This window comes from Rhinolophus sinicus, chromosome 14 (assembly GCF_057876585.1).
Source record: "Rhinolophus sinicus isolate RSI-liver-muscle chromosome 14, RSI-T2T, whole genome shotgun sequence".
Taxonomy (NCBI): domain Eukaryota; kingdom Metazoa; phylum Chordata; class Mammalia; order Chiroptera; family Rhinolophidae; genus Rhinolophus; species Rhinolophus sinicus.
The window spans coordinates 154,407,951-154,426,072 of record NC_142514.1 but is presented as its reverse complement, the minus strand read 5'-3'; the positions used below and the strand labels follow the sequence as shown (position 1 = coordinate 154,426,072).

General features: G+C 44.2%; 1 long non-coding RNA gene and 1 pseudogene across 4 annotated transcripts in view; one reads left to right on the top strand and one right to left on the bottom strand.

The window, feature by feature from the left end:
- LOC141572247 (uncharacterized) overlaps window positions 1-18,122 on the bottom strand; it is a 32,798-nt gene that overhangs the window by 12,655 nt on the left and 2,021 nt on the right. For all 4 annotated transcript variants that reach the window (XR_016018774.1, XR_012497551.2, XR_016018773.1 and 1 more), the window contains exons 2-3: window positions 15,041-15,159; window positions 2,281-2,474 (exon numbers count right to left, since the gene is read on the bottom strand). This is a non-coding gene — a long non-coding RNA (uncharacterized LOC141572247). The remainder of the gene's footprint in view (window positions 1-2,280; window positions 2,475-15,040; window positions 15,160-18,122) is intronic.
- Window positions 4,034-4,900, top strand: LOC109453105 (large ribosomal subunit protein eL6 pseudogene; annotated as a pseudogene).

Here is an 18,122-nt window from a genome sequence, read left to right as displayed (position 1 = left end):
AAATGAAGTTTTGGCTTAAACAGGGTTGAAAATATTTTCAAACTCCTTATTTTGTTCTAGAATGAAATACAGGGTTGATTCCCATTGTAACTAGTTTACCAAGTGAAATTCGGCTTGGTTTGGGGTAGGGGGAGAAGACAACTTTATTTCAGTTGGAAATTCTAATAGATGGCAGATACTTGGGTTCAGTTTGGGTTCTAAGCAGAAGGGTTGCTTGCCCTTCTCTGGGTTTGGAGTCTGTTACATTTGGGGTTGCGTGGCCTTTTGTAATGGGGTTTGGCTGAGCAAATGACATTCATCATACTGTGCTTTTCCAGTATGTTTGCAAGTCAGAATTAATTTGATAGATGACATTCAGATTTGGCTATAAAGGGAGCAACCACATACTGCTTCATTCATTCACTCACTCGTTCATTCACCAAACATTTATTAAACTCCTACTGTTCCAGACCCTCTCCCTAATGCTGGAAAAATGAAGATCAGACTTAGTCTTTGATCTGAAGAAGCTCACAGGTGAGAAACAAGCCTGTAGAAAAATATCATGTTTCCCCGAAAATAAGAGCCAGCCAGACAATCAGCTCTAATGCATCTTTTGGAGCAAAAATTAATATAAGACCAGGCCTTATTTTACTATAAGACCGGGTCTTAATATAATATAATATAATATAATATAATATAATATAATATAATATAATACCGGTTCTTATATTAATTTTTGCTCCAAAAGACGCATTAGAGCTGACTGTTGGGGAAACACCAGTTTATTTTCGGGGAAACACGGTATATTACAAAGTAGCATGTCAAGAGCCAATGTCAATACTTATCAATAGAACAGGACAAGGACAAAGGATTGAAGCAGCCGTGTGGTCCAGGGAAGTCTTTGTGGATGAGGTGGCCCCTGGTCTGGAATTTGAAAGACAAGCAAAAGTTTCCAGCTGCATGACATTTACTGCATTCTGATTCTGATTTACTAGCAGATGTGTTTATTTCTATACAAGCATGCACACACATGCACGCGCGTACACACGGCTTGTTCACTGCTATATCCCCAGCACCTAGAACAATGAATGGCACGTATTTGCTACATATATGATCAGAAGGAGGGATTCCCGTCAAAGAGCACAGCACGTTCAAAATGGTCACGAAGAGGAACGAAGTGAAAAAGGCTAGAGAAGGCTTTTCCACTGATAGTAGAGGAGGACCCCTGTGGGCTGGCTCAGGAACCGGCAGCTGCTCAGACATTCCACCAAGGCCCTGATGGTGGATGTAATGTAGCTGAGGGTTTCAAAGTGGCCTTCTTTTTAGAAGAGTTCAGGTCACTCACCCCACCCACGCTCACACAGACTCAAGTTTTGCACTAAATTTGCCCAGAAATTGGTAGGCAGAGAAAACTGACACCAGCCATGGGGCAAGAGCATCAACTAGACAGTGAGAAAAATAGAGCAAAAGAATGACTGTTGATACCGCACATAATCTTGCCTCCCCTGATAAGCCAAGTCCCTGGGAGGAGCTAAGGTGACAGCTACAGAGCCAAGGAGGCCACTGTCATAGAGCTGCCATTCGGCAGGTAACGACATGAGCAAATAAAGTTCATTTCAGATGCTACGCACTTAGGACAGGGAGCCTTGGGACAACCCAACAGCCATGTCTTGGAGGGAAAGCAGAAAGTCTACACCTTAATACCACGCTTATCACGTATTACTGAGCCAGAAAGGTAACCAGGGCATTCGGTCTGCGAGTGTCAAACAGCAAAGTGATGTACAACCTTGCCCAAGGGTTCGGGTTATGTCATGAGAACGTTTTAGACACTGGGAGCTTGATTGGCACAGGATCAGAGGGGGAGGTTAAGGAGGGAACTTAATTCTCCAAGGAAAGAGCATCTGGTAGAGGCAGCACATTCAGCAATTGGGTCGCCCAGGTGGCTGCAGATAGAAGATGGGACTTGCCTAATTGTTCAAAGCAACTCCTGGGGAAGACTCCTTTACTGAGGCTTCAGGAAAGACGCCAGAAAGGAGCAAAGAGGAGGAAGAGGAAAGCATGCACTGATTCTGTTCACAAAGGCAGGCAAAAGAGCCTCCAGCCAGAAAAAAAGCCAGTGCAGAGATAGCAGCTGAACGTCACTTACTCTGGGGAAACTAAGGGAGAGGTGACATTCTGAAGGGGTTAGCCATCAAGGAGCAGCGTCAACATGAGTTTGTAGATTTAACCAACCATGAAGATGCGCCTGCCATGCAAATTCGGTCCCTAACCCACACCTCTTCCCTTTAAATGGCCACTGACCTGTAGCCGGCAGGGGCTGGACGGCCCTCCAAACCAAACGAAACCTCACACCAGAGACGATGGTGATGTGGTAGGAAGAGCACAGGGCAGGAGTCGAAAGCTCTTCCTCTCATTCGCTACGAGGCACCTCAGCCTCTAGGCTGCAGCTTCCGCCTCAGTAAAACAGGAACATTAAAGCTGATGTCTCAGGACTGCTGTGAAGATTAAACAGGACACGTGAGGATGCACTGGAAAAGTTAGGCATTTGTCTATATTTTTAACAAGTAAGAGCACTGAGGTTCCAAGGGGTGAAGTGATTTAAGGCCAGGAAATCAGCAAATGGAAAGCAGAACTAGAATTCCTGCCTCCGCATCCAGTGCTCTTCCTACGAAACCACACCCACCAACATGCAAAAAGCTCTGATTATTTCATGGGTACACATGTTGTCTCCCCAACAGGTTTCTCCGGGACAAGGATCCTGTACTCTTCTCCATGGTTCTTGGTACTTAGTAACAACGGCCAACACATATGGAGCCATTACAATGGGCTGGACTTTGTTCTAAGTGACTTCCCTGCAGTAACTCATTTTATCTGCACATTAACTCTATGGGGCAAAGTAGGATTATCATTGTCTCCATTATTACAGATGAGAGAACTGAGGCACAGATTAAGAAACTGACTCAAGATCACCCATCAGGAGGTTGGTGATATTTCTTTACCACCCGAGGCAGTCTGACTCGCAAGCTCTGCTCTAACCACTATGAGTAGAAGCACTGACATTGCACCGAGCTGGCTGTGTCCCCCCAGGGAAGCCTGGCGCAGTGCTCATGCATGCCAGGGACTCAACTATGGTTTCCCTGCCTGCAGAACATCCCGTGGTTTTGCCACAGGCAGCCCTGGCTTCCTGCAATCAGGAGAACCTGGCAGCACTTCCATCCTTTCTTCCTCATAGAAAAGACTCAAGGAAATGTGTCCTGAAATGTGATGAACAATCATTAACCAACTAAGGGACATTAACAAATGAAGGGACATTAACAAACTAAGAGACACCTTTGACCTCGCCAAGAATCAGAAAACACAAATTAGAATTAGATACTCTTTTCACCTGTCAAATTAGAAAAGACTTTTTTAAATGATGATTTCTAATGCTGGCAGATGTGCAGTAAAACAGGCATCCTTACACCCTCCCTGTAACAGTAGGTATTGATTGTACTTCCCTGGAAAACAGTTCGGCCACATACAGTCAATTCTTGTCATTCCCAGTAGTTAACATTTTATAAAGTCACCGCAAACACTGCATTAGCAAATACTGAACCATTGCTCCGAGGGGAAATGCAGGGTTAGGTTCCTATGAGCCTCTGGTCACAGAATTTTTGTCAACCAATCAATACAGCCCGTGTTTTACGTGTGTTTCTGTTTAAAGACACCTTATTTAAATGCTGTGCATTGTTGATTCGTTAACATTGAACTCAAGGTCAAAAGTACTATAACTCAGGCCTGAACGAAGCTTATCAAACACGCATTATTTTCTCTGTGAGGCATATCGCAGCCTTCTAATGCTTAGAAGCACTACACAGCACTTTCAGTACGATGCCTGGGGGGCATTTTAAACAGTAAAATCACACACACATGAAAAGCACAAAAAAAGGCCCTAAGTAGACCTCGAAAGGACACTTGTTTACGGTGTAACTGAAATAAGAAAGCAGAGCATCTCCTTGTCCCACCTCAGCTGGGAACATGCGTGACGGGCGACTCAAATTTTTCCACTCTGCACATGTCAGCGAACGACCGTGAAAGTCCAGTGCGTATTGACTTGGGGGTTACAAATACATTTTAGCAAGTCGGTGAATTTTTCAATACAGAATCCACACCAAAAAAAAAAAAAAGAAAAAGAAAACGAGGATCAACTGCATCTATTAAGAATCTAAGCTCTTTCCCATCTTGCAAGGCGGCGGGTGAAAAAGCTGAGAAGCCAGCCGATGAGGAGAAGAAACCTGAAGCCAAAACAGCTGGTGCTGGTGGCAGGTTAAGAAAGGTAATAACCTCAGGGCCAAAATGCGTAAGAAGGGGAAGCCCCACTGCAGCCGAAACCCTGTCCTGGTCAGAGGAATCGGCAGGTATTCCCGAAAGGCCATGTATAAGAGGAAGAATTCAGCAGCTACAGCCAGGATTGAAAAGAAAAAGAAGGTTCTTGCTACTGTCACAAAACCAGTTGGTGGTGACAGGAATGGTGGCACCCAAGTGGTTAATACTCTCCTACTGAAGATGTGCCTCGAAAGCTGCTGAGCGACGGCAAGAAGCCCTTCAGTCAGCACGTAAGAAACCCGGGGGCCACCATCACTCCCGGGACCATTCTGGTCATCCTCACGGGGCGCCATAGAGGCAAGAGGGTGGTTTTCCTGCCGCAGCTGAGCAGTGCCCGGCGACGTGTGACTGGACCTCTGTCCCTCAAGAGTTCCTCTGTGTAGAACACACCAGAAATTTGTCACCATCACCTCCACCAAAATATCAGTGGTGTGCAAATCCCCAAACATCTCACTGGTGCTTCCTTCAAGAAGAAGAAGCTGTGTCAGCCCAGACACCAGCAGGTTGAGATCTTTGACACAGAGAAATACGAAATTACAGAGCAGCGCAAAATTGATCAGAATCTAGTCATGGACTCACAAATTCTGCCAAAAACCAAAGCTGTTCCTCAGCTCCAGGGCTACCTCCGCTCTGTGTTTGCTCTCACAAATGGGGTTTAACTTCACAAACTGGTGTTTTAAATTTCTTATGAGAAACCTAATGAAATGCCTGATCTGTGAAAAAAGAGAATCTAAAATGCTCACAAACGTTGAAGGGGACGTGTGACACAAATCGAGACATGATTTCACAAGCGCCCTTTGAACTGGTCCTATTACAGGTGAAAAAGATTCATCTGAGTCTCAGAGTGGGGTCTTCCCTAGTAAGAACCTCTGTGTGTTTCAGGCTGAGAACAGTAGCAAAAGTTAAAGCTCTCCCACCCACCTGGACTGGGGGACAGAGAGCTTCACAAAGCCAGGCATAGGCTTCCCTCCCCTCACAGACTCAGGGCTCGGTCCTCAGGGAGAAAATTCCCGCAAGGACTAAGTCCTTCAAAAGTTTGTGCTGAACCCATGGTTCCGGGATGGCCGTGAAGTCAAGCCCCTTCTGTCACTCTGACTGATCTCCTGACCCTCTCACTTATGTCTAACTTGTTTCTGTCACATTGTTATCTGCAATTCAAATTTAACTGGATGTTCTGGTTTTCTTTTTTTCCTCTCAATCTGCTAACTCTACACATTTCACAGATGAGAAAACTGAGGCTCAGTGAGAACAAGTGACTTAACTGACGCCCCAAGGGCACACAACCAGTGGGAGAGCCAGAATCAGCTGTCCGACAATCAGCTAACTCCTCCTCCCCTCTCAAAGGCCCTGTGCCTCTGTGCCTAAGCCAAGACCTGTAAATCTATCTTAATCCATGTACTCTGAGAATTATCTTGCAATTTAAATGTCTCCTTGGCCTTGAGCAAGGAAGAGGTTTCCATGTCTATATTTAATCATTTTTAGTAAATATTTTTCTGATTATAAAAATATATACCTGTAGTATATTCACACAATAGAATACTATACACCAATGAAAAGAACAGACTTCTGCTACACACAACAACAGAACAGATTGGTGAGTTTTTATGTATTTATACACATCAACTTAAAAAAATAATATTGAACAAGAGTCCAAATACAAAAGAAGGTATTCTGTATGATTCCTTTACGAGTATATGAAGTTCAAGAATAGGCAAAAGGAATCTATGGTGATAGAATAATCGTTCCTGGGGGCCAGTGAGGGTGAGCAGGGAGGGTTCTAGGAAGGGACACAAGGGAATTTTTTGGGTTTTGATAATGTATATCTTAATCTGGGCAAAGGTTATACATGTACAAATACATAAATCCAACCTGCTTGCTTAAAATTTGCATGCTTTTCCATTTGTAGATTATACTTCACTGAAATACTAAAAACAAACAAGCAAGAAAATTAATACATGCTCAGTGTAAAAAATGAATAAAGTGCAGATAAGCATAAAGAACAAAACAAAAACCATCTGTATTCCCACCACTGGGGGATTCCCAACTAACATCCTAGAGTGTATCCTTCCAGATCTTTTCCCAATAGCATTAACTTCTCATGAGCATTTCCTGAGAAAGGAATCTGGAACCTAGTTTCAATCAGCTCAGATGCTAATATATTTAGGAGTCTGAATTTCCTGGACATGTCTTTCACTTACCCAGAAGGCCCCAACAAAACTAGATTTAATTTGAGCATTTTTAGAAGAGCATGGAACAATTAAGGGCAAATAAATAGAATTAAAATCAAATTGAATACAGCCTTTCAATGATATGACTTAGAATTTCATTTTAAATACAGTAATGAATATAAAACGAAAGCTTGGCGTGGAAGGTTGAAAAGGACTCTGGAGCCTCCTGGGACCCAGAGCGCCACCTACTGGTGATGGTCTGCAATGACATCCTGCCACCCCATCTAAAAGAATAGTCTTCCTACTTTAAGTCTCAAAAGCGATAGCTCCTTTTATTAGATGAGTTTATATATGTCCCAATATCTTGCCAGACATTTTTGCTTCCTAGTGCATTACACAGATCCTAGCACAAAGAGGCAGTTTAATAAAAAGTTGCTGAATTAATAAAAGGATGGATGGGTGGATGGATGGATAAATAGACAAACTGACAACAGGATGGAAGGGCATTCTTGTATGTCATTGTGAAGTGAGGGAATAATCTCTGCCCTAATTATCTTTTTTGTTTTTCATTAAAATGATGATTTGATATACATATACATAATGAAATGATTACTGGTCAAGCTAATTAACATATCTCCTCACATCGTTAGTTACCTTTCTGTGATGAAAATACCTAAATTCTACTCTCTTAGCATTATTTCCAGTATTCTATACAGTGTTATCAAGAATAGCTATTGTGCTGTATATTAGATCTCTAGATAGACTCAGGCATCCTACATAATTGCAACTTTGTACCCTTTGACCAACGTCTCCCCATCCCCCCACCTCCCCACCCCTGGTAACCACCCTTCTACACTCTGCTTCTATGTATTTGACTTTTTTGATTCCATAGATGAGTGGCATCACGTAGCGTTTTTTTCTTCCTTCACAGGCTTTTTTTGGAAGCGTGGATTAGATAACCACTGGGGAGACCAGATGGAGGTGAGGGTTGTTATAACAGCCCAACGCCAGGGGGTAGAGGAGTCAAACGGTGACCCGGCTGAGCAGTCAGGCGGCAGAGTCAGGGACTGTGTTCAGAACAGGAAACTCAAATACATATGAAATGTCTTGAGCCAGACACTTCACAGGCACCTGACAGATGTCAGCACTTTTCCCTTTCCTCTTCCTCCTTCACAACCCAGCTCACAAATCCTTTCCACAGGATCTGAGATGCTAAGAATGGAGATTTGTCCTTTTCGGGGCTCACTCAGAGGTGAAGTGATGTTTGATCATTTCCTGTAGTCAGTTCTGAAACAGGCCCGGTCACTGTGCTTATGGGTACGAGCTGGCCCGTCAAAGCTCTCCTGAGTTAGGAAAAGTGGTTCCTGCTGCATCACTGTCGGGCTGCCTGATGGCGAAGTGCCCATCTGAGCGTGTCCACTGTTGACAGCACTTGATAAGCATTACGCTGGCCTTGCTTTTAGATGCTGCACAGCAGGGGCTCTGGTCCACATAAAGGCAGCATGATATAGCAGAAAGAGTATGGATGAGGGGTCAGAAAGCTGGGTTCTGACACTCGCCAGCTAGGTGACCTTGAGCAAGTCGGCTTGCCCTCGAGAGTATATAAGCCATCTTATTAGGACAGTGTAACAAGATGATGCCTAGGAAAACACTTTGTAAACTAAAGCACTCAACCCAACTTAAGGCTGGCTATTAATAGGACCCCAAATAAACATCATGCCCCAGTTGTGACCTGAGAGCTCAAAAACTATAGGGAGTGTCACCTGCATTGATCTGGATGCACCTTCTACTTATGGAATCCAACCCCGTTTTAGTAGCAGCTACATCACAATCTTATTTCACATTGAACTAATAGCCCCCTGAGACCTTTAAAATATGGACTGCACCCCTTCAAGTATCACCCACTCTTTGAGCAATCGCTTTCTTAAAACGAAATATAGACTTTGAGTTACATTTGTACCAGGTAAATTTAATCGTATTGCTTTGGTCCATCTATATAGGCTATTAAAATATTTTAATTCTACCTTGGCCATTCTATATGCTCTCTCCCTACTGACTTGATGACACCACACATTTCAAGAGTGTACAAGTACAAACTATCCATTCATTCCTTCAATATACATTGACGGAGTGCCTACATTCCCTGGACACTGTGTTAGGAGCCAGGACATAGAGAGCATATCTGACAGAGGGTGGCAAGTGCCATTGCAGAGGTGTGCCCTGGCTATGTGGCCTCCGAGGGCGGGGCATTCCTTCTGCTGTCTGCTGCAGAAGGTTTCCCAGTTCCGGAGGTGTGGCCCAGGCCACCAGTCACTGTCCTCTTCTTGCTGAGCACACCACTGGACTGTATTTTCCAGTCTCGATGATTCTCACTGCTTCCACATTAATGACCAGGTCTTTCTTCTTGGGCAGACGAAGAGATGAAGTCCACTGTGACAGGTAGATTCCCTCTGTCTTCTAAGCAAAGAAACTGCAGGTGGCAACAACTAGCCTGCTTTTATCTTTCTAACCTCATCACTCCACTCTCATCCCCTTGCCAATGAGAACATTAATTCTGCAAATATCAGGAGAGTTCCTACTATGTGCCAGTTCTGTGTTGGGACCCACTGCCTTCTCTTAAATCCTTTGAATCCAAAATCTCCACCATGGGGAGCAGGTGCCTTCTTCATGTGGGTGGATCCCCTTCCCTAGCCCTTTTGTCTGAGCCAAGATCAAGGTCTGGGGCGCTGTGTCCCTACACCCCTGGTGTAGTTCTCCCAGGCACTATGCAAAGGTGCCGAGGGAAGGAGGGAGTTCGAGGAGTCGTGGCTGCCTTATCCTCTTGGTCTCTTCATTAGCAGAGCACTGGAGTGAGAAAAACCTGGACTGCAAGTAAAGACCCACAGACTCGAGTCCCAGATCTGCAACCAACCAACTTTGTGGCTTTAGATATGGCCCTCTGGGTCTCATTATAAAACAAGCTGAGTAGACCGGAAGGTATTTGAGTTCCCAGTCAGCTCTTAATATTCTGATTCTTTCTATGCTAATCCCTAGTTCCTGGGTGAACCTTCCACTTTCTTCTAATCTAGGTTTCTGGAGGAATAAAAAAATGTTATGAAAAGACACAGAAGGAGGGAAAGGTTTAGGCCAGTCTTCCTTATAATGAAACATCTGCTGGCAGTCAGCAGCCCAGAGCTGGTGCACAATGGCTCAGGGTTACAACTTTGGAACATCCTAAGATGCTTCCTTGCCTGTAACCTGATTTCTTTTAAGGCCAGCCTAATCTTGAGTCGAACTCAATCTCCATGCTAATTGTCAAGGCCAGTTTGAATTATTTATGGAATTTCTACCCTGGGATGGTTTGAGAGATATTATTCACAGATGTATTCATCCTTTCACATTTTCAGGAACTTTTAATAATGAGCCGTTTGGATAGGTGAGTCCCTTCACTTTCCTGGGCCTTCATTTCTTCACCTGTAAATAAGGAAGACAGTTCCTCCAGCTCTACGTTCTCTTTGGCTCTGTGACTGCAGGTGCCTCAGCCTGAGATTCCACAGGCAGCTCACAACCAGCAGCAAACCACGTGGGAGAAAAAGGAAAAAAGATGCCATCTGACGATTAAACGCAATTTAATCCTTTAAATGCAAAGGATTATGCAATTAGCAAAGGACGTTGATCACACAACATGTGAATCTAATTATAGCACATTGAAATGTTTGTTAAATTAGATAAATATGGGTTTGCAGTCACTCTGGTACACATATTGAGTTGCAAAGGTAAGGAAAAAATATAAATTATGAGATGGGAGCGATAACCATAGGGTTTGTACACGAGGCCAATGAGGACTATTAACCAAGTAATCACCTCACGCCTGACGTGGAGTGTTGTAGGCATTCCAGGCCCATAGGCTGACAACTGTGCAATGAAGTTACTATGTTTCATAAGACATGGGAAACATACTTCACTTTTATACAGCACCTGTCACTCGGGGAGCCCCGCACTTGGGGCAGGTTATATCGGCTCACCAGTTTGCCCAGTGCACATCGCCAAGGTGGCAAGTCTTCGTGTTCTGGCTGAGAGGCAACGCTGGACCCTGATCATTCTCAGACTCTCCTAAACCTGCCTCAAATGATAAACCTATGAGCCCAGGAAGTAGCTCTTACGTGAGCGCACCTGTAGCCTGCAGGGCTTCCATGGAAAGGTAAAAAAAGTCCTGGAGAGGCAGCCACAGTGAGAACCGAGGTTCTGGAGGAGGGCTGCTTGGCTTTGAACCCTGGATCCATCGCTTATTCTTTGACAAGTTAGTTCAGCTTGATGTGCCCTGGTTTCCTCATCTCTGTCATGGGGACCATAATATCACGTATCTCTTGGAGTAGTTGCAAGGATTAAAGGAATCATTACTGACAGAAGCACAAAGAACGCTGTCCAGCACAGAGGAAACACTCAATAAGTGACTTATTGCTTGCTATCTGGTTTTCCCTGTTCATTAGTTCATTCATTCAACCAAGTAAGGACCTACTACCATGTTTCCCCGAAAATAAGACCAGGTCTTATATTAATTTTTGCTCCAAAAGACACATTAAGGCTTATGTTTCAGGGGATGTCATCCTGAAAAATCATGCGAGGGCTCATTTTCCGGGTAGGTCTTATTTTCAGGGAAACACGGTATGAGCAAATCACACGCACGCACATGTTCCATCCTCGCATTAGGATTAGGGAGGACATACACAAATAACTGCAGTGAGATGTGCTATGTGAGATGTACTGTTTGAGAGTTAAAAATGCTCACGGGGGCACCATTCCTGCAAAGCAACTAGAGAAAGCTTCACTGAAGACAGGCCCCTTCGGCTAAGCCAGGATCAGATTTTTAACAGAGGGGAAGCTGAGTAGAAAGATGTGTAACATTCTAGGCAGAGGATACCTTATGGGCAAGGACGCTGAACTCAGAAAATCCAAGGCAACATCAAGTTATTGCCGGAAGTGATAGGTAAGGCTGGAAAGCAGCTTTGGGGTCACCCATGGCTGCTGGGTGGGGGCGTGGAGGGTCAGCCCTCAAGGATTGACTTTATCCTGTGAGCCACAGAGAGTCCCTGGGACATTGTAAATGAAACCATTTAGGACAAAACAGTGTTGAAGGAAGATGAATCTGGCAGGAGGAGCAGAAAGAATGGAAGACTGGTGCCAGTGTGAGCTGGGAGGCGACTGCAATAGTCCAAGCGTGCAGTAATAGGGTAAGAATGAAAAGAAATGCAAGGGACATGGGAAAGACAAACTGACAGGACTCAGTGACGAAAAGAATGTGCACAGGCTTGCTAGTCAACCCAAGATTCTGATTCCTAGTTACCCAGCACGTTAGCCGAAAAAAGCTCTACCAGTCAGAGGCAGCACAGAGTAATCGTTCTGAACAAGGGCTTCAGAGTCACACAGTGAGGGGTCCCTGCTATGCAATTGGCTAGCTGTGTTACCCTCGGTCAGTTTTAACCTCCCCGAGTTTTCCTCATTGGCGAAACAAGAATACAAATAATATTCTTTTAGGGATGTGGTGAAGACTGAATGAGAGAACGTGATAATAATGTTGAGCTCTTGCAAAATGCTAACCTCACAGGGAGCTCTCAGGAAATGCTGAAAAAAAGATTGCCAATGGCCCCAAATAGAGAAGAAAGAAAGAAAAGAAAGAAAGAAAGAAAGAAAGAAAGAAAGAAAGAAAGAAAGAAAGAAAGAAAGAAAGAAAGAAAGAAAGAAAGAAAGACGTAATACTCTGTACTCGAATTCTCCTGAATGTGGTTGATTCAAGTTTTGATGATTCACAAGCTCTTTCCAGATTTTGCAGAACCACCAGAATCCCCAACAGACAGTGACTATGCCCCACAGACGCACTGGTTGACACATATTTGGGTCAGAGTAAAGCAAACCAACTCGCTGTATCAATTTGGAGCCAGAAGGAGAGAGAGCAATGAGGAACAATCCCCAATCCTACTGGTGGAATTGGACGATGAATTTGGGTAAATTTCTCCCGTATTTTCATCAATGACCTCATTATTTTCCGTCTCTCACCTCTCAGGCAATGCCAGCTTCCACATACCTTTCCTGATTTCCTGTGACATAGGTTGTGGAGATGATCCCAGGGGCTGCTGACCAGTTGGCTGGTGCGTGAGCTTCAAAAGCCTATTGACACAGCTGCACACCACCCGGCTAGGGGCCAGGGGGGGCAGGTCTGTCTGAAATGCCTGAGCCACACCTTGAGCAGCAGAACCAACAGCAGGGGGACCAATAAACCATTGCAGCTTTTGAAGCAATGAGATTTCAGCAACAGAAATTCAACATGCAAAAGCAACCTGGTTCTATCACATGAGTCACTAGAGTTTGGAAATCACAGAGCTAAATCTTGACCTGACCCGTTAGCCCTCAATACAGAGTTCTGCTCACAGCTAATGTCTTATTGCAAGCAAAATTACCCTTCAGCCAAACTGCCGTTAGTTTTCAAAAATACCCAGCACCCTCTGAGACAATCCTTTATGGGTCCAGAAAGACAAAAAGACAGCAGGGATTGACCCATCTGTCAAACTTCAAAGCCTGTGCTTTTTCCAGTTTCCAAGGGAAGCTCAGCCTCAGCATAAAATTATACAATGCTGAGAGGTTTGAGTAATAAGTCTGCTCTCCCATATCACAGGGGAGACAGCTGAAGCTCAGAGGAGCTGAATGGCTTGTCTTAAAAGATCGCACAGCACATGACAGTTTCTACTGTGGAAATCAATAAGTTACAAGAGATTTGATCATATTAATAAGATAATTTCCTGATAATCAAATAGCAATTAATGTTTTCAACCTCTTTTTCTTTACATACGTTGCCTTGGTTGATCCCACACCATTAATGATGTCTTTATGTCACAGACATTAGCAGCCCCTTTTCACAGGGTAAGAAATTGAGGCTCAGAGAGGTAAGTGGCTTTCCTAGGTCGCAGAGCCCACAGGTGACACAGCCAGGGCTATAGCCAGAGTCCTTGGATTCTAAGCCAATTGGCAAGTATTAATTGAATCCAATTCCACGCGCAGGCCTGTTCTTAGCACAACTAAGAAGTGTGCTGGGAGCAGAGAGACAGAAGAACGAAGAGCAGGAGAGGCACCATGTACCAACAGAGCCAATAAGCTAGACAGGAAACCTCAAATTATGATGCACTTACTAACTCGCCTAAGAGATAAGAGTATGTGATCTTAGAGTATTTCTCCTCTTCAATGCATCTTTCTCAAGCATTTCTATAAATTAAGCCCTAAAAAGAAGAAAAAGAAAAAGCTGGTCTCTAGTGGTAAAGCTTCCAAAGACACTGGACGTCTTCCCCCACTGCGGAGCACAGCCACACCTGCAGCGGGGGTGGTAGGACAAAGGGGCGAAGGTGCAGACTCAGTTGGTCAGGAGAAACAACTTCCTGGCCAGCGATCTGGCTACTGGGAATCTCTTTCCCCAGAATGACTAAAGCCAGGAAAAATACAAACAAAAATGAATATTGATTTGTCTGGATTATGATACATAATAACTATTCCTCAGTACTTACCATAAGTGCTAACATTGTGCTTTCCATCCTTTATCTCATCTAATCCTCACAACAAACCCCTTCAAGATGGGTATCCCCATTTTAGTGAGGAAGAAAAAGGTGAGGCTCAGAGAGGTTAAGCAATTTGCTTAACAACGCACAGCTGTAACGATGAGGCAAGCTTTGGACCAAGGTCGAGTTCACTCCCAGTCCTAATTTTTATCTACATCTTATCCTCTACCAAGGAAGATAACTGACTAGAAGATGCCTCTCCATCTCTAAACCCCGAGTTTCTCTAAGAAGCAGCCATCTATGATATGACACAGATATGACATTATTCTAACAATGATGCCAAGATAACCAGCATCTAAAAATTTTAATAACTTTGCCTTTTTTAATAATATTATTTCATATTACTCAAAATAACTTGAAAACAAGTGTAGACTTTTACTTCAAAGATTGAATTTGCCACAAAGCTTAGCACTATTTAACAAGCACATGTAGAACTATCCATTTTGTGGGCAGATTCAAACACAGTTATTCCAACCAATTTCCATACTGAAAAACACTGTGAGCTTTAAGTGAGCATTTGCAATTAAAGCTCCGAGGAGAGCTATCTACTTCTTTTGGAAGATCCTATGAATGTAACAAAATTAAATATGTACGTCCTAGTCAGTCTCTGTGCTAGATGGTAAAGCTGTACAACGAGCAGTTATACTCTACCATAATAGACCTGGGTATGGTGAGGAATGGTAGGTCAAACCAGCTCCTGAAAACCTCACGGGGAATTCACAAGTGCCGAGGAGTAAGAAGGAACATGTTTGAGGAAGAAGTGCATTGTTAGAGGGTGTGGTGACTGCCTATAACCCTGGTCCTTACTTGGTGTTCAGTAATGTGGACCAAGTAATGTGGGGGTTCAGTAATGTGGGGGTGCCTCCCAGCCTGACTGGGCTGCTCAGGAGCCTGCTCTGTCTCCCTGGTTCCCAAGTCCAACCAAGAGCCATCCACAGTTTAACTAACCCACTTAAGCTGACAGCAGTGACTACTCCAGGAGAAACCGGGCTGCCTCCAGTGACTTTGAAGCAGCAGTTGGAAAAACTCGGAAGAGCAGACAACTAGTCCAGATGAAGTCCATGTCCCTGGAAAAGAGAAAGAGAGAAGGGTGGGGAGTGAAAGGCTGGCTTGATCGCTGTGACCCAAGGGCAGCCACCACGTCCTGTGGCTGGTGCCCAGGACTGTCCCCAGGCTCAGAGCAGGTGAGCCACACACGTGGGCTGAGAGAAGGAAAGAACCAAAGTTAGGTTGCTACAGAAAACTCAAAAAGAAGTACTACAGAGGTAGGACATAGAAAAAAGACTTTTGCTAAAGGGAGTGTCAGAGAAGTCTCACATTTATAGGAAGAAATGAAGAAGATAGTAGGAATAATAATAGCAGTGAACACTGTGCCAGACACTGTTCTACTGCTTGATAGTCAATTCCAAAAGGGCAAGAACTTCGCCTCTTTCACTCACCTGTACCCACTGTACACCTAATTCAGGGCTTGGGAGCAGAGCAGGCATTCAGGATACTATGTTACAATGAATGAACAGATAAAACACAAGTCGTGGGTCGGAAAGAGGGGGTAGAAGAGTACTTGGCCAAAGCAAAAACATTTTTAAAGGGATGGTAATTATGAGATCATTTTTTCTAACATTACTGAACACCAAGTAAGTACCAGGCATTGAACTTGGCCCTGAAGATAAAGAGGTTAAAAGACAAGATATCTTTTGGGCTTGGTGAGATGGCACCCACGATTGATTGATTGTTACTTAATCAAGTAACATTTATCAAGCCGCTGCTCTGGGTCAGGCACTCCAGTTGGGCACTGGAGGAGAAAGAGATAAGGAAGTCCCTCTCCCTGCCCTCCAGGAGCTCACAGGGGTGTAGGGGGTTGTCTGTAACAGAGATGCACATCCAGAGTTATAATCAGGACAGCATGTGAGGACCCTGCCTGAAGAGGGTCAGCAGTTACACTTTACCACCAGACTAAGAAAAGGACAGCAATTGCTGATGAGGAAGGTTATGGGATTCCAGCCCTGACTGGGACTTCTTCACGGAATAAATTCCTGCCCCCATTCCCTGTATATACACTTTTGTAATGTTCTGGAGCCTGGAAAAAGGAGTTCTTCCAATTCACTAGTAAGTGCTACGCCTGCGTGATCCTTAGCTCTCCGACAATTTTAAGATCAGATGATACAGTAAGTTGGAGGGCAGCACTCACTCAGACTCCAGTTCTACAAAAGGGTCCTCAGTATTTGGTGTTCTATAATCCCCAAAGCATTTTAAAAAATCAGATACAGGAATTACTCAATAAATGGTAGCAGCTGTTGTACTGCAGCTGAGTCCAGGGTTACAAATACCCAACCAACACTCATCAGTTGAGTGGAGTTCCCAACAGGAAGTTGGTCACAGGAGTTAGGAGGACCTTACACACAGTCCAACTGCAGCCATCCGCAGGCTCTGACCAAGCCTAGCTCTACAGACAGCACAAGGCAGCTCCCAGGCACTCCCACCTGCTGCATGCCTTGTATTCACCTTCTTTAAACCCAGCCCAGATTGGACCCAGCACGATTGGTTTTGGGGCAGAGTAACCAGCTAGCTAAAAGGACCGGGGAAGGCTGGGCTGAGATACAGGTGTGAGCAGCTGTGAGCTAACCCAGCACATGGGGCTTTTGTGTAATTTAAAGCTCTAAACAGCTGTTTTGTGGTGGCTGTGCCTACACGTGCTGTAGAAAAAGCACAGCCCTGCATTGCCCCAGTGGGTCAGGAAGTAGAGCTGGTGATAGATAGAAGCCCTTGGGAGGCGGGGGTGGCAAGAGAGCAAGAAGGAAGGTCTAGGAACCCACTAGCTAGAGCAACTCATCCCTTAGCCCCTCAGCCACCCTTTCAGCAGGATCATTTCACATCCATGTGTAAGGCTCTGATGATGAAAATGGACATGATTCCGAAATCTGAAAGTTACCATTGAATCTAGACACCTCAGTTGATGCCCATCTTCCCCTTCATCCTAACACCTTTTTTCATTGTTTAGTGCTGAATGTGTTACATAACACCTCAGCCCTGCAACAGTGTTGAAAAGGGGTCTAACTCAATGAGACACGGATTACACAGCATGATGGACAGAAGACCAGAAACAAAGGCACAAATATTCCCTTGGACTATATAACTAATAACTGAAAAACATGTTTGATGGGAAAATAAGAAGAAAGATTTTCAACCTGTCCCTTCATTCTTCTTTCTTGGCTGTGCAGTAAACATACAAGTTTTCAATAGATTTGTATCTTTCTTTTACACTCATGCTGAATTTCAAATAGACACACTACACAATGTTGAGTAGAATTGTTTCAGCTCGCTTGCTTTTTTCATTACTTTTACCTGAAAGGGTTAAAACTTCAAAACTATATCGTTTCACTCTCAATAGAGCCACTTTTCATCACAGTGAGTTGGATTGTAATTTCACATGCTTCAGTAAGATCTGACAATTGCTATTAAAACAAGAATTACAGTTTTTCTGTATTTTGCTGTGTTGGGAGAGGGGTTGGATGGTTAAGGGCTGATCTACGATGTCAACAGCAGTGCTTCCATACGAACTTTCAGAGACAGTGGAATGGGATACATGAACTGGGAGCAGGTAGACCTGGATTATGATTCTGACTCTATAGCTAACTTGGCCATCATTTACAGCTCTTTTGTGCCTACGTTTTCTTCTCTGTAAAATGGGCACCACTATCCTGCAAAGGAATTGAGGACCAGCACCAGCGCAGTGGAGAAAATGGCTTTCAGTAAAAAGCCCTTAGGCATAAACAGACTTAGCTTCAAATCCCAGTGCTGCCACTTACCCTGAGACCTTGGGTTTGGTACTGTAAAATGCTGTTTCTCTTTCTGAATCATAACCCATGGTTAACACCTGGGCTGAGTATTAAGTGAGATGCCATCTGTTCAGTGCCACCAGAGATGGCTGCTCCTTACATTATTTGCCGTACAAGTACCTGGCACTCAGACACCTGCGGCATGACTGGCCCTGTAGACCATAGATGTGAACGCATTAGTCACCACCTCTAAA